Source organism: Typopeltis vanoorti, chromosome 11 (genome assembly GCF_054136105.1).
Source record: "Typopeltis vanoorti isolate ZY-2024b chromosome 11, IOZ_Tvanoo_1.0, whole genome shotgun sequence".
Lineage (NCBI taxonomy): Eukaryota > Metazoa > Arthropoda > Arachnida > Uropygi > Thelyphonidae > Typopeltis > Typopeltis vanoorti.
Window position 1 is genome coordinate 81,954,441 of NC_143559.1, and position 16,048 is coordinate 81,970,488.

A 16,048-nucleotide genomic window follows, 5' to 3' on the forward strand; every position below is an offset into this window, starting at 1 on the left:
TAGACTTTTGAAGGTCCGCTAGCAAATCCCGTAGACACTCTTAGGTGTCTACCAGCAATAAACTGTCACGATATGAAACAATGGCGATACTAGCGGCAGTAGGCCTAGCGTATCGCCCTTGTAATTTCAATTGACTTATACCGGGATAAACCACTATGGAAAAATAAAGTGTCTGTTTATGGTAGCAAGCAATTAACTACTATTACTAATGAATAAGCATAAATCGCTAAAAAATCATATCAATCAAATTCACAATTTACCATCAATAATACACGACACGAAACACTAACACGCGAGCCGGCATTCATCATCAATCCGATATATTTACCTACTGTATGCCTTCATCGAATAGCAATTTAAAACAATTAAAAATTATATTATTCAAGCCATTCATTGAATAGCCTTATAGTCCTTATAAGGACTGGCTTAAAGGGGCGAAGCAAGAATGCTTTTCATCTTACCCGTTATCTGTAAAGGACAGTGTAGGGATAAGGTGTTATTGAGCTATTAAAGCTCTGATCATGGCAAGAGGGTAACAGCAATAGCCGAGCCCCAGTTACATCTTCATTGGCTACAGCATTGCCATACATTACCCTCTAAGGGTATTGGTCAACGCATCTCACGGTCGATATCTAGAGTCATTGCCCACTACCAAATTGGCAATACTGTAGCCAATGAAGTTCTAACTGAGGCTCAGCTATTGCTGTTACCCTCCTGCCATGATCAGAGCTTTAATAGCTCAATAACACCTTATCCCTACACTGTCCTATACAGATAACCGGGAAGATGAAAAGCATTCTTGCTTTGCCCCTTTAAGCCAGTCCTTATAAGGCTAGGGGTAGTGAGAATAAGGAGTCAGGTTTCTGTCCACTCTGGGAGGGTAATGGATGGCAGTGCTGTAGCCAATGAAGTTCTAACTGAGGCTTGGCTATTGCTGTTACCCTCCTGTCATGATCAGAGCTTTAATAGCTCAATAACACCTTATCCCTACACTGTTCTCTACAGATAACGGGAAAGATGAAAAGCATTCTTGCTTCGCCCCTTTAAGCCAGTCCTTATAAGGCTAGGGGTAGTAGGGATAATCGAACGTGAGATGCGGTGATTAATACCCTTGGAGGGTAATGGATGGTAATGCTGTAGCCAATGAAGTTCTAACTGAGGCTCGGCTATTGCTGTTACCCTCTTGCCATGATCAGAGCTTTAATAGCTCAATAACCTTATCCCTACATCCATTATCCTCCAAGGGTATTAATCACCGCATCTCACGTCGATTGTTTAAATTCCATCCAGCCACTACCCCTAGCTTACAAGGACTGGCTTAAAGGGGCGAAGCGAGAATGCTTTTCATCTTCCCCGTTATCTGTAGAGGACAGTGTAGGGATAAGGTGCTATTGAGCTATTAAAGCTCTGATCATAGCAGGAGGGTAACAGGACTTAGTTAACTAACAGCCGAGCCTCAGTTAGGACTTCATTGCCATCCATTACCCTCCAAGGGTATTATTAATCATCCCATCCTCTCGTAGTGAAATGTAAAGAATATTATTTATACTGTGTTTAAGTGGGGGAACAAAACTTCAGTTTTCGGAGGAGAGATTGGTGTATTAGGCAATAAAATAAGAAAATGTGATTTAGATCTTAAGTTCATATCATTTTATTAATGATTTTACTTCATCTTTTTTCACTAATGACATTTATTTCCAATTTTATGTTCTATTATAATTAAAAAAGAGTATATAGATGGATTCATTTTTTTCTTATTTAAATTAAAATGCGCAATATCATTTTCTTCGATTTCTTGAGGTTACTCAAGTTTTCTCACTCCTGTTTATTGTCTGTTTCGTCATAAAAGGATACAATTTTATCCCCTTTCCACCCACCTTCTGTTCCGTGAACGTAGTTCTTTATAGGGCAAAGGTAATTTGAAGGAGGAGACAGTTAGTTAACATTTACAGCCAATCACGTCTACAGAAAGAAAGGGTTAAAGAAAGAGTCCGTAAAATATGAGTGTACTTACTCGTAAGAATGATCGATAATAAATCCAGATCTTTATAAGAACGATAATCACATTTTCGTAGTATTAAGTTCCTGTTGAAATATCGCGCACGTAGCAATACAAGAAACAATTCATTACTATTCAAATACACGCCAAAGCGTAGATGTACACAAGAGACAAATCTTGTACCGGTTATATAAACACGAAGAAGAGAAGTACGTAGTGGAGAATCGGGAAGCTGCTAGAGAGCTTAGATTAGACTTTCAACGTAATCATATCACATGCTCCACCTTAGGATTACGTCACCAGTTATATAAAGCGTGCTAGTCGGTTTCCATGGTGATTTGGGTACGAGTACTGAAACAGTTTTATAGGTGATTTTATACGAATGGAATTTTACAAATAAAACGTCACAGAAATCGCACACAATAAATCACTGTTTCTGTGCAGAAGCCAAAAACTGAAATGATTCAAAGTTAATGGTTATAATTTATCCTACCGCACTGAAAAATAGTCCTTTGTTAAACTACAAATGCATGTCTAAAAGTGAAATAAAAAATTATCGCTCACACAAGCAAAAGTTTTGCTGCTTGTTTTATTGCAGAAACGGTTTTCAAAATAAGAAAATAAATGAATATTTCTTCACTCCTTTCCAACTTGTCTTTGAAAGAATACAGTGTCGAGTGACTTAGCGGCGGTTTAATCTGAAAACATAATAAAACTTCACAGTACTTTTGGTTCTCGATAGCGCTATTTATTATTGTTATTATTATTAATTTATTATGTCTCCAACTCAGATCGATTAGGAGTTAACTCGTGATTGTTGCTCCAATAACCATGACCTACTTCTTCTCTTTCGTTTTCTCAACACAAAAAAAAACCCAACTCACGGTACCCGCATATGGTGTACATATAACGACAGCTTTAATTTTGTTAGACGACTTACTTCTCCATAGACGGAACTTTGAAAAAGGAGAACATAAAAGCTTTTCGGTGTGATAGCATACAAAACCGAAGTCTACCGAACGCAAAGTAGAGGTAATTCCTTAGTATGACTGAAGAACGGAATGTCTGTTGCATTGTAAGGAGCCAGCGATGATTCCTCTGTGGCGCGATCGATATAACCTCACGCCTCTCGGTCGAAATGGGCTGGAATTTATTTGCATCAAGGTCGCAGAAAGTTAGAATGCTGATATATTTTTGCTTCGCTTTTTCTGCTATGAAGGATTGGAATAATTCTGAGTTTTTAAATATTGAGAACGATTGAATTAGTATCCCAAACAGTAGGGAAAAAGAAGTTTAAAACTTTAAACTTCTTTTTCCCTACTGTTTGAGAAATGGATAGTGAATGCATATGACTTTTGTTAGTACCGCACCAGTCATATGCATGGAAACGGAGGCAACCAGTAGAGGAAATGTCGAAGTGGATTAAGATTAAGAGACCATCATTAGAACTGTTGTGCAACTGGATTTTGAGAGCTTGGGCATGATTTCGCCAGAAATAATTAATTTAATTACAGGAGCATTCGCTAAAAGATTCAAATATATCACGTGATGAAGGTGAGCGGCCGAGCCAGGACCTGTCATGTTGTTCAATGGTGGCCGAAATGGGAGCTCGAACAGAGCTTTATCAAATCAATTCACGAGGGAGAAGGAAATGACAGTAGCTGTCAACAAAGACACTTAAGTTACAACATCCCACCCATCGACAATGTAAACTTCTGTTCATAATCTTCTACTATTTATTGTACCAAACGAATTCTGTTATTAACATGAAAAAAATAAAAAAGAATAATGTCCAACCTCACACATATAATTTGGAAACTGTTAGCTAAAAAAATATTTAAAAAAAAAAAACTAATACAAATTAAAACTCTTTGTTCTATTTGCTGAGAAAGTCAACAGACTAAAGCCATTTTACCGGAAAGGAGAGGCACTGCACTTCTTGAACATCTAAACGCATGTCTTCGTAGCTAGAAAGGATATGAATGGGTTCAGATAATTATAACGAATAACTTCAGTTTTGGAACTTCTTAATATTAGGGGTTCCCAGGACCTGAATCTCCTTGGCTCCTGCTGAAAGGTCACTCTGTTTTTAGTGTAGTAAAAGTGACTTGAGATATGTTATTATTATTATTAGAATTTAAGATTTAGTGGTCATCTATGTTAAAAAAAAAATCCTCATTGGACACGTTGTTATGTTGTTCATCACATAAGTGATGCGCACACGTGTCAACATGACGAATATGGTTTTCAAGGTCTCTATTCTAGACCGTTACCAGTAGAAGTGCTGTCTAGCAAGTGCTTACACGATTAGATTCATTTCCTTAATAGCAACTGTAAGCAGTCAGAAAAAGCAGTGGAAATGTATTTGCTTTAACAAATTGATATGTACGTTTCAAGTGCCACCAAAGGAAGGCTGCAAGAAATAACAAACAACCAGTTGGAATCGACGACCAGGAGACTTCAGGCAAAGCACATGTTCTCTCGAACAACACACATTCGTTTAAAAACTGTTTCACTTTATTTTAGTGATCCTTTCAATTATTTCATTTGTTAACTTGTTCGTACATTACATACTAATGTACTGAATTCGAATATAAATTTATAAAATCCACTAACGCCATTTCATCAGCTAATTTTTGGAGACTGAGTGTGTGTGTGTGTGAGGAAGGGGGAGGGGATGTTCAATCTCCACACTAAGACTATCACTAATTATAAACGGCGAATTGAATATGAGTTTATAATTCCTTCATAACATGTGATGTGTTTGGAATGAAAATGACACAGATCATATGTTAATGTGAATTTATAGTTGGCATCGAGTGATTGCAAAAATCAGCAAGCTAGTTAGAGTTTCGTCTTATTGAGTCCTTTTTTTTTTTTTTTGAGAAAGAAAGAAATGTCTTGATGTAACCCTTCGCCATGTTCCCTCAACAAAAACACCCAACTTAGAAGGAAAGAAACTCAAATCTGAAAACATATTTTAATGACATGTTGCATCCATAGCAGCAGGGGCACGCCAAGGGTAGTTGTCGCCCGGGTGCAAACTTTTATCAGCCGCCTCTAATACTGCATTGTATAATCCAAATTAGATATTAGCTACATAAAATGTCGCCCTATCAATGTTGCAGCCCGGGTGCGGTGCACTCCTTGCATCCTCGGGTAGGCTCGGCCCTGCATAGCAGTCTTTAGTTCAATATTCCGCTGGCATTAAAAATAACAATATTTTGTGATGTCTGTCCATTAATCAGACTGCAAACCATTTCGCTGTTATCCTCTTTATTCTTCAAACTTTAGAGACATATTCTGATATTGAATTATTTAAATATTTTAACACTTTTCATGCATTGCCAATATCCTTCCCATCCAGCAATTCATACCATGGCACCGAACCTAGTATCCTTCTCAGCTGGTCATCATTTCCTACTTTTTAGTCCAGCATGTATCCGTTAAAGAATGGGCCATCCATTAACTTAGCTACTTCTCAAGTCCATACAGTAGGATCACTGTCACCAACCGGAGAGGCAGAACACGTCTTTAACTAAAACTCTCTGACATTATTATATGATCTAACATCGTTTGATTTCCTTCTGTCCGTTGCTTGAGAAAGTTTTCAAGCAATATCTTAATAAATTCAACAGCTTCATTCTTCTCGTGAGCTTTCATCGCCACACAATCAATCGTAGGACAATAAGAGATGCCTATGATAATGACTCGTTTAGCACTCATGATACAGTTCATCATCACCAGCAACTGATCCAATAGGTCTGTAACAACACTCCAACACTCGATTCCAGTTAGTACATCCGCTTCTGAAAGCCAAGTATTATTAATGGCTACAATCTGTAATCACAACTTATTCTACATGTCATCACTTGTACACACATAAATTATCTCCAGGCTTATTTTGTATGCTTACCTCTCTTGTCTGCATGACTCATTTGTTCAACTTGCAGATCCAAACGATAACCTTTAATCCTTCGATTCGTTTTGAATAATAAGTATCTAAGAAATAAATTGATTCATTGCATTCTTTACTTAGTGGTGTTCGTTTGCTGATTTGAGAGATTCAGTGCTGATTGTGAACGCAGTTCATAATTAGCATTGAATTAGCACACGTGTGTGTATGTGTGTGCGTGTGCGCCTTGGAACAGATATGTATTTAAAGAAATAAATCAAACATATAACGGATAGTTCTCTAAACTTGCAGCATTTTTAAGAGCGATTGCATAAGAAAACTGCTTCCGAACCTTTATGAATTTCTCCTGATTATTTTTAAATATCTGAGCACAAAGCAGAACGCAAGTTGAAGACATGAGGTTAACCACTTCATTTCCCGATCTAACTTTTGGAGACTGAGTGGGCAGTTGATGGTGAGATTCAGAGACGGCTACCAAGTGCCACCATCTTGTGGTCTCTAATCCTAACAGAGGATGGTGGCACTTATGTTAGGTTAGAGACCACATGTGAAAATTGTGTGGGGTCGACAGTCGATTTTCATGCGTTTTCGGGATGACAAATCCGCTTGCCCGTGCCAGAGATTGACTAACTCGGGATCCGTTCGAGGAAAGGCTTAGAAAATGTTCATCTAGTCAGCGACTAGATTTGAACCCTATTCTTTTTCCGTGCAGACAAGCGCCATAGAGTGCAAACGTCACTTTTACTGAGCTTTATATATATATACAGTATATTAAATATTTTATATAATTCCATCCATTTATATTTCAGGTAGATGTGCCTAAACATTACCTGATTATTTCTGGCCAACCCCAATGTTTATTTGCCAAGAACTAGGCTGTTGGTAAAGGTATCTTGGTATGCAGATTGTTCTCATGGACAATCTCCATACCCCCGCTTATACTTACAGCGATTGTTTTCAACAAGGTATTATCCTATTTGTTGACAATGTGGCGTCGATAGATCTGGGCTCGTCCAGATCTATTGCAATAACTCCCATTATGCGAGGATGATTCAAAAAGCTATCCAAACATTCCGTGCTTCCCTTTTGGTACTCGACAGCAGTATTTGCTTAATCGCTATTCACCGTGGCGTTATGCTCTCTATCCTTTCTTTCATTATTAAAAAGTCATGGAAACAAGAAACAACTACAATGTTTTAGGAAAACATCAGTTTAATGTAAACCAAAATAATCGCCCAACGTTTCGATCATCATGCCGCTGACATACAGATAATCCAGATAATGACCTTCTGGTCATCATCTGGAGTATCTATATGTCAGCGGCGAATATTCCGGGTGTGCTAGGTGTGCGGTGCTTATCCACCGAATAGCAATATCACCGATATTATATTTTTGTATTTATTCCCATTAAAGGCTGCCCTAATTGTTTCCAAATTTCGCGTTATTCTTAAAAGTAAACACAATATGCTAATACTTCATAAAGAGGACAAACATCGCATCACATTCGCGTTAATAGCCCGGGTGTGCGTTCAAAATACATAAATCTTTGAAAAGATGCACGGATGGCGCAGCCGGTCAAATTCTTAGTGTTTTGGAAGTTTTAAACCGCTCAGAAGGCGAAGCAGGATGAGCTTAGAGACAATAGCACCTAGAGACTGTAATTGGTTATTTTGTCACCAATCCGATTGAACGTTGTCATCTGTCATGAGTTGCTGTTTTTGTTTTCTGAGTTGCATCTGTTTTGCATGAGTGAAGTGTGAACTGGCGTGGTAGGCAAGTTTTTAATATATAATTTTCGATAAAGTGTAACTATTTTTGCTCATATTTACAATCGGAAACAGTATTGTAGTCGAAGGAGGTAAGCCTCGTCCTCCTCTTCCAGATTTTACGCCTTTGAGTAATTCAAATAACCCAACCAAATATAGCATTTCTCTTCATTATCGTTTTCCTATATATCTTAAAACAAACACATTGTTCCCAACTCTATGCAGATTTGGTTACAATGAATTGATAAATTAAAGTATTCAAAGTTATTCTACAATTAATTGCATTGGACCAATTAAGATGAGCACATCAATGCCCATGTTAATTGGTCCAATTAAATGAGCACATCAATGCCCATGTTAATTGGTCCAATTAAATGAGCACATCATCTTAATGCATCATCATATGGCAAAATTCACGTTACTTTGACCACATACGATCAAAGTGACGTGAATTTTGTAGCGTGGATTGCGTAAGCCACATAATAGCAAACACACTCGACATGGGCAACTGATGCCACTCTAAAAAAAGGGCTTTTCCTAGTACCATGGAACAAGAAACATTGCAAAAAAGTGAGTCAGGTGCTCCATAACTGAGAGGAGACCTCCACATAGCCTTTAAAGGAATGCGGAGAACCGACCAGGGCTTCTGACCTAATGTCCAATCCTCACCTTCTCGTGGTGCACCCTGTTGGGTATCTACTTTGATACTGAACGAACGAGGATGGGCTGGCAATTTGGGATTTAGCCGACCAAATTGTATTCTTATTGGTTAAACCAAAATAAAAAATGATGGTACAACATGACAAAATTTCATGCCGGCTGGGGCGTCGCCCGGTTAAACAAGGCCCCCGTTGTTTTCGCCAGGGAACCAGAGCGAACAGCGAAAAGTCAGCTACTGGAACAAATCTGAAAACAAACCCCAACTCAACATCACCAGAGTTAAAGATCGGTACTATCAACGTAAGAAGCCTGAATGGCAAAGAAATTGAGCTAGCTGAGGAATTAGATAAGTACCAGATCGACATAATAGGGGTGACTGAAACAAAAAAGACCAAAACTGGTGAGATCTTTCTGAGCAATAAATACAAAATGTTATATTCAGGCAATGACAATCAAGGAAAAGAAGGAGTAGCCATAGTATTCAACACAAAATACGAGGCTAATCTTCTTGAATGGCAGTCAGTCTCAAGTAGAGTAATGTGGGCAAATATGAGAATGGGGAACTGGACAATGAGACTTATTTGTGCCTATGGTCCCACAGAAGGTTCTTCTAAGGTAGAAGTGGAGGAATTTTTTGAGGCTTTAGAAAAAGCAACTGACACAATGAAAAAGGAAAAGTTGGTCCTTGTTGGGGATCTAAATAGTAGAGTAGGAAATGATTGTGAGACATACAAAAATATTTTGGGAAAATTTGGAGAAAAGAGCAAAGCTAATAATAATGGCAAATATCTGTTGGATTTCTGCTCAGGACATGGACTGGTTATTACTAACACCATGTTCCAACATAAAAATGTGCACAAATTCACATGGAAAGAAGAGGCTAGGAATAAGAAAAGTCTCATTGACTATGTTATTGTTGATAGTGATGTTTTCTCCCTGGTGCAGGACACCAGAGTGTACAGAGGATTTGAAATTGGAAGTGATCACTATTTAGTCTTGAGCAGGATAAAATTGAATTTCATATTGAAAAGAATAACATGCAAGAAAGTTTTAAAGCGAATAAAAGTTGAGCAGCTCTCAGATGTGAACTGTAGACTAAAATACAGAAATATTATTGAAAAGAAAATGAAAGAGTTTGAGAACAGGAATCAAACCTTGGAGATTCAGTGGCAAACTCTGAAGGAAACATTGATTGATTCTGCCAGAGAGGCATGTGGTGAGGTTGTGTGCAAGGATAAAAAAATCAGAACTCCCTGGTGGACACAGGAAGTTAAAGAGGCAGTGAAGGAAAAGAAGAAAGCATATCAAAAGTTCCTGGCAAATAAGTCAGCTTTTACTCTTACAGAATACAGAGACAAATGTAAGAAAGCTAAACAGTGTGTAAAACTAGCTAAACAAAAGTCATGGGAGGACTTTGGCAAGAATATAGAAAATAAATATCAAGAAGGTGGCAAAATATTCTGGAGGTTGTTGAAGAAGCTTAGGAATGGAGGAAAGAGTGCTGTAAAAGGAATTAGAGATGATAAAGGTGAAATGAAAACAGGAGAAAAAGATATCCTTGAAGTATGGAGTAATTACTTTGAAAAACTGCTAAATGAAACAAGCAGTGATGACAGCACAGTGATAAAAAACACTGACCAGGCATGCAGTCAGGAATACATATCCATACTTGAAGTAGAAAAAGCCATCAAAGGCTTGAAATGTGGAAAGGCAGCAGGAGTAGATGATATTCGACCAGAAATGCTGAAATATGGTGGAATAAGAGTCTTACAGTGGCTGCACTGCATAGTTCAGAAAGCCTGGACAGAGGGACGAATTCCCGATGATTGGAGTAGAGCTCTCATAGTACCCATATATAAAAAGGGAAATAAAACTGAATGTGAGAATTACAGAGGTATTTCCCTACTGAGTGTTCCTGGCAAGATCTATGCAAGTATACTTGAGAAACGGTTGAGAAGAATTGTGGAAGAAAAGCTTGGTGAAGAACAAGCTGGATTCAGGCCAAATAGAGGCTGTCAGGATCAGATCTTCACTTTACGACAAATAGTGGAGAAAGCATGGGAATATAACAAAGATCTGTATTTAAGTTTTGTCGATTTGGAAAAAGCATATGACAAGGTGCCAAGAGAGAAGCTATTCAATACGCTGCAGTTATATGGTGTCAATGGGGCATTATATCAAGCTATACTTAGTCTTTATTTGAGTTGTGAGTCAGCAGTTAGAATTGAAGGAAGTACAGGAAGATGGTTTAATGTTAAATCTGGTGTGAGACAAGGATGTACATTATCCCCTCTGTTATTCATTATCTATATGGATCACATTATGAAGGAATGTGGTATTAAACCTGATATGAAAATTGGAGATGTTAATGTCAGCTCTTTGCTTTATGCGGATGATGTTATACTTCTAAATAAATCCGCTACAAGTCTGCAAGAGTCTCTGACTAAATTGAATAGCTGTTGTAATAGATATGGTATGAAGGTCAGCAATAAAAAGACAAAGACAATGAAAATAGGCAGAATCATTGAAAATGTCAACTGTGTTGTGAATGGAGAACCTGTGGAACAAGTAAAACATTTCAGCTACTTAGGCACAATTTTTACTGAAGACGGTAAAGTAAATATAGAAATAGACAACAGAATCAGCAAAGCTGGTATCGTGGGAAGTCAATTGAATAAATTCATATGGAATAAGAAAGAAATTAGTCGGAACACTAAATTAGCTGTATACAAGACTGTGTTCAAACCAATTTTAACTTATGGATCTGAGAGCTGGGTCAGAAGTAAATCACTTGACCAAAGACTAGAGACCGCAGATATGAGAGTCCTGAGAAAGATTAGAGGCGTGAACAGATGGCATCAATGGCAATATCATATTAAAAATGAGGATATTAGGAAAGAACTTGACATTGTCAGCATCCAGGAATGCGTTAGCCGAGCTAATCTCAGATGGTATGGTCACTTAAATAGAATGGGAGAGGAAAGATTAGCAAAACAAGTGTTCTCTGCCAGGTTGGCAGGAAAACGACCCAGAGGAAGACCAAGATATAGGTGGATTGATACGGTACAAAGTGCCTTAGACGATAGAAATATAAGATCTAATAATGTTGGAGTCTTGACAAGTAACAGACTGATTTGGAGGAAAATTGTAGATAGGAAGTTAGTAATGATGTAATTTTTTCATGTAGTACTGTCATATCCTGTACACCCCTTGAGGGTACATGGCAGGAATTTGATGATGATGATGATGATGATGAGATATCGGCATCCGTTTTGTTTTGTCTGCGAATATTTTATTCATACTCTTTCTGGGTAAAATTTCACTTCGCTATCCTTCCCCGTGAACCAATCCTGAATAAAAATAATTAGCGTCATACCTAGGATTCAATTTCAATGCCAACAATATTTTCCCAACTGGGCTGTCCATAACAAACAAATGTTCATGGGAGTTAATACAGTGCTATATGCAAATGATCAGATTACGTTACATGACCTTCCATAATCAGTTTATGAATTAAACAAAATGAGCAAAGGATTCAATTGTATACAGCATTGTATTAACATTGAGCATGTCTAATAAAATGTATTACTGATATACTGCTTGGTATATCGTTAAAAATACCACACTGTGTTTGTATATCTCGTTTTAAGAAATATGACCTAAAAACTGTTAATTACGACAATATATTTAATGATCGCATACACTTAATGGTACAGTGTATTAAGTACATTCCTTTATACACGGAATCCATTACATCTCCTCGATATCCATATGCATTCATAATAGGCGGATATTAACGGGCTATGTGAAAAAGATCAATGCAACTTCATGGTATCTTTCCTAGCTGTTTTGCAGTTGATCAAATGATGTCCAAATTTTCCTCCTACATTATTCTTCATGTATTAGTTTTATAACGCTTAGTAATCCTCCAAGATTTGTGTAAAGAGCCAATAACATTGTAAAAAAGGGACAGTGTAACACTCCTACACGAAACAATCTTAACATCATTGTTCGATGTAACACTCGTAGCCGTTGAACCTTTTCAATCACATAATTTTTCACTGCTTTGTAGAGTTTTTATTAAGGAAATGAATCTACTTCTGTGAGCTCTTGCTACACAATGTTTATCCTGTTACAGTTCTAGCATAGTGACCTTGAAAATCATATTCGTCATGATTATGCTGGCACGTGTACAACTGCGTCGTCGCTTAATCGGTTATATGAAAATACAACAAAACAAAGTGTCTATTCAGGGTTATGTTTTTAGAAATCACTGCTCTCCTGAACACTAATTAAGAAAATAGACACATCTCAAGCAACGTTTACTATAGTAAAACACGGAGTAATCTAATCTTTTCTACTAGTCTAGAGGTTCTGGTACTGGAACCTCATATTTTAAGAATTTCTAGAATTGAAGTTATTCATTATAATTATATAATCTATTTATAGCCTTTTTGATTACGAAGATATAGTCCCAGATGATCAAGAGAAAGAAAGAGATCGTTTCGCATTGCACCGTTAAAATGTCTTTGTTCTATTGGTTTTCTCTTTTCTTTTACATTTCTTGGTTATCAATTTCGAAATTGACTTTGTGTTAACGTGTGTGGGTGAGTGGCACATTTCTTATTAGTAGACATTTGGCCACTACTCAACAACAAACAAGACAGACAGAGGGGAAGAAGTTCAATGTTCACTGGTGGCCAATCAGAGATAGCTGGCCCAAAAGCTATTACTAATTATATATGGCATCCAGTGAAGAGAGAGTCGGCTGACAAATACCACAATCTCGTGGTCCCCAATCCTCTCAAAATAGTGTGGGTTCTACGGTCTATTTTCTTTAATTTACGGGACGAAAAACCCGAGTTTCCTACAGAAAAAATTCGCTTGTCTGTGCCAGAGATCGACTAACTCGGGAACCGATAAAAAAAAAGGCTTAGTTAAAGTTCCTCTACTTGGCAACTAGAAATGAACTTACGATGCTTTTCTTCGGGCGATCTAGTGACGTGGACGGCACATGCTACTTCCACTGATAATAATAATAAATCAGCTACCGCCTTTTATTCTCTTTTAGGGACTAGGTAAGGCCATTTTAGCGCTATGTAACTTTTTTTGGAGACTCAGTAGTCAGTTGGATCGGCATCAGTTGCCAATCAGAGATAGCCGACCAATTTTAATCAGCAACCGATAACGACAATGGAAAACAAGTGCTGCCATCTCGTGGTCCCAATCCCCTAACAGAATATCTTATTGTCTGAAATAGTGTGGGATCTATGGTCGATTTTCTTGAGTTTACTGAACGACTTTCGACTAACTTGCATACTGACTGAAAAAAAGGCTTACAGTTCCTCTAGTCAGTGATTACACTTGGAACTTAAGTCTGTATTCAGACGGAGGATGAAAAGACCATTTCCACTAAGCTACACAGACCTTTTTAATAATTATTATTATTAATATTATTACTTGACACCTCCAAGGCATCCAAAGACTCATCGAGGAAGAGCACTCTACTCTATCTCTCTGTCTCCACCATTTAATCCATCAACTACACAGAACTGCTCTTATCATCATCATCTACACACAACGCCATCTAGTGCCCACCACCACCACCACTAGTATTTTTTGTCTATAAATTGCGTGAGTTCTCAATGCGATTCGCCTGTATGCAGGGACACTAAAAATCAGTTTTCGAGAGAAAAAAACCTACTATCTCCGTATGATGATAATAATAATAATTAATAAATAAATCAGAAAGCGCAACTATTTCTTCCACCGATTATAGTCATCTCTCATTTAGTTCTCATGGTTCAAGGAAGAGTATTATGAGGATTATGAGGATGCTAAGCGAAGACGTAGGGAAAATTGCGAAGCCACCGACGTGCCCTAACAGATAATGTCTCCGCTCCAAAGGTCACTTGCTTTTTTTTTTAAAATACAAACTTGTTTTAAAAAAAAAAAGTATAAAGCACTGCTTTTAATCCTTGGGCTAGTCTCAATTCGAATTGACCTGGGACCCTTTACTGTAACGCAGTAGTGAAGACATCACTACATTTTCCTAGGCCTAGGTTGGTATTCTACTCCAGGACTTGAGGAACCTTTTTACGAGCGTTTAAAGTGAAGGGGAATTGACCAGTCTCTCTCATACGGAAGTGGCGCACTCTGGCTTGACAACTTACGCAATTAACAGACAATACACTCGCTACAAAGATTTAGTTGCTTTTGTTTCATTTTTGCAATCAATTGAGATAATGGTACGTATTTTAAGAAGAATAAGATTAGTTGTGATATAAATATTTTCAAACAGTTTATCCATAATTTTTTTTTCTGTAATTCAAACTCGTTAAACTTCTTGAAAACAATCAAATACGATTTATAAGCGGTTTGTATAAGAACTGTACTTATGCTGTTTGGAATACCATCTCAACTGTCGTAAAAAAAATAATAATAATAAATAAAAAAAATAAATAAATAAATAAAAAAGCTCGGACTTATTTTATTATTCGTTTATGACAGAAAACCGAAGCCAAAATTCAGTATTTTCTAACTTTCTGCGACCAACCTTGAGAAAATGAATTGCAGATCATTTCAACTTTGGCGTGTTACTATCGATCGCGCCATACAGGCGTCACTTGCAACTTGGAATGTGACAGGCATTCCGCTGTTCGGCTGTGCTAGGAGAAGGACATGAAGAAAACAATGGAAAGATTCCTTTATTTTCTTATTTTAAAAATCGTTTCGTCAATAAAACAGCAAAACTTTTGCTTGTAATTAGCGTTTTTTTTTTTTAGGCATTCAGTTTTAGTTTAGACAAGAACTATTTTTCCATGCGGTCGGATAAATATTACAAGTTAACAGATTAGTTTGTTTTCTTTTACTACGCTAAAACAACGCTTTTTTCCCCTTTTTTTTTTTGTACGATTTTCCACCTTTTATTTGTAAATCCCATTCACATAAATGTTTCTGTAATCGTACGCTAATCACCATGGAAACTAAGCTAATATGCTTTATATGACCGATGACGTACGCTAAGGTGGCGCATGTGATATGATTACTGAAAGTCTAATCTGAACTGTCAATCACTTTCCAAACCTCCACTGCGTACTTCTTTTCATCGTGTGTTTTTATAACCGGTGAGAGCTTTTTCTCCTGTACTACAACTAATTAACGCTAATAATCATTCTCGTAGAGATCTGGTTAATTTACAGCGAGTTAATTTACAGATCTCGTAGAGATCTGTAAATTAACTCGCTGTCTAATAAGAACTACGTTCACAGAACATGTGGATAAGGAGGATGGGGGGGGGGAGGGGATTAAAACGACGGTATTTCGTGATATTATTATAAAATAAACTTGATAAACAGAAATAGGGAAGACGAAGGAAACAACAAGCAATCGAAACAATATAACGTTGTGCGTTTTCAGTTAAATAAACAAAAGAAATCCATCTATATTATCTTTTTAAATTAAAACAAAATATAAAATTTGAAACAAATGTTATTAATTAAAAATATTTTCTAAAATTTAATAAAAGAACAACTTAAACGTTGAATCATAATACACAGTATTAACATGTTGCATATTTAAAAAAAAAAATCTTCAAAAATTGAAGTTTAGTTCAAACGCCTAATTATAGTATAAATAACTTCCTTTAAATTCCACGTGCATAGCACAATTTTTCATTGAGATTGGAGGAATGGAAGTCGGAATCGA

General features: G+C 37.1%; 1 protein-coding gene across 3 annotated transcripts in view; it reads right to left on the bottom strand.

Annotated features, from left to right (window-relative positions):
* The window catches only part of LOC150101797 (calcium-activated chloride channel regulator 3A-1-like), a 78,812-nt gene that overhangs the window by 48,351 nt on the left and 14,413 nt on the right, over nt 1–16,048 (bottom strand). The window contains exon 1 of one of the 3 annotated variants that reach the window (XM_090400518.1): nt 2,015–2,200. The exons of 1 other annotated variant lie outside the window; for it this stretch is intronic. The gene's annotated coding sequence lies outside the window, so the exon portion shown is untranslated. Of the gene's footprint in view, nt 1–2,014; nt 2,201–16,048 lie in introns of those variants that run through there. One more of the 3 variants, XM_090400517.1, reaches the window with a different exon arrangement.